The 750-nt window shown below is 34.8% G+C and overlaps 1 protein-coding gene across 2 annotated transcripts in view; it reads left to right on the plus strand.

The window, feature by feature from the left end:
• Positions 1 to 404: 404 nt before the first annotated feature.
• Positions 405 to 750, plus strand: part of LOC122260325 (uncharacterized) — a 2,002-nt gene continuing 1,656 nt past the window's right edge. Inside the window, exon 1 of one of the 2 annotated variants that reach the window (XM_043027548.2) lies at positions 405 to 544. The gene's annotated coding sequence lies outside the window, so the exon portion shown is untranslated. Of the gene's footprint in view, positions 549 to 750 lie in introns of both variants that reach the window. The other variant, XM_043027547.2, reaches the window with a different exon arrangement.

A 750-nucleotide genomic window follows, 5' to 3' on the forward strand; every position in this document is an offset into this window, starting at 1 on the left:
TAATAATAGTGTTAATAAAGATAATAATAGTAATGCTGGTAATAATAATGATAACAATCATGAAGAAAATAAGTGAGAATATGTTGATATTGACATAATGAAGATGATAGTAACGTAATAAATACAGGATCATAAATAACGATTATAACAGTAATAACAACAACAAAAACATGAATAATGATAAGAAGGAGAAGAAAAAGAACAGAAAAAACACCAATAACACGCAAAACACCAAGGAAAGCACACAACCGCTTCCCTGGCCAAACACAGCGCCACTCTCACTCTCGTTCCTAGAAGCACACAGGAAACTCAAACAGCGACGCCCTATTCCTCTCTCTCAGAGTGACGTCATACATTTAACCCTTCCTAATGTGACTAAAGAGACGTGAGGTCTTAAAGGTAAGACCGTTGAGAAGACCTTGACATCTTAAGACAATATTGGAGTTCCGCTGATGTCCTGTGTATGTGTGTATATATATAGGAGGAGGTCTGGATGCACGGTACATGCAGTCAGCGCCAGACAGTGCTATTGGATTGTCTAAGGGTCTGTGAGTTCAGAGTTGAGAAATATTTTCGTTTTTTTTCTTTCTTTCGTGTATTTGATTATAGATATTTATTATAATTATGTCTGATGATGAAAATTTGTGAAAGCTAGTGACAAATTTATCTTAACAATCATAGTCGTAGACTATGGACTATGATTATGGAAATAGTAATTATATTAATCAAGGTGATGCTCATAGTGAAAAC

This window comes from Penaeus japonicus, unplaced genomic scaffold (assembly GCF_977035675.1).
Source record: "Penaeus japonicus unplaced genomic scaffold, GWHDUDI00000001_assembly GWHDUDI00000016, whole genome shotgun sequence".
NCBI lineage: Eukaryota > Metazoa > Arthropoda > Malacostraca > Decapoda > Penaeidae > Penaeus > Penaeus japonicus.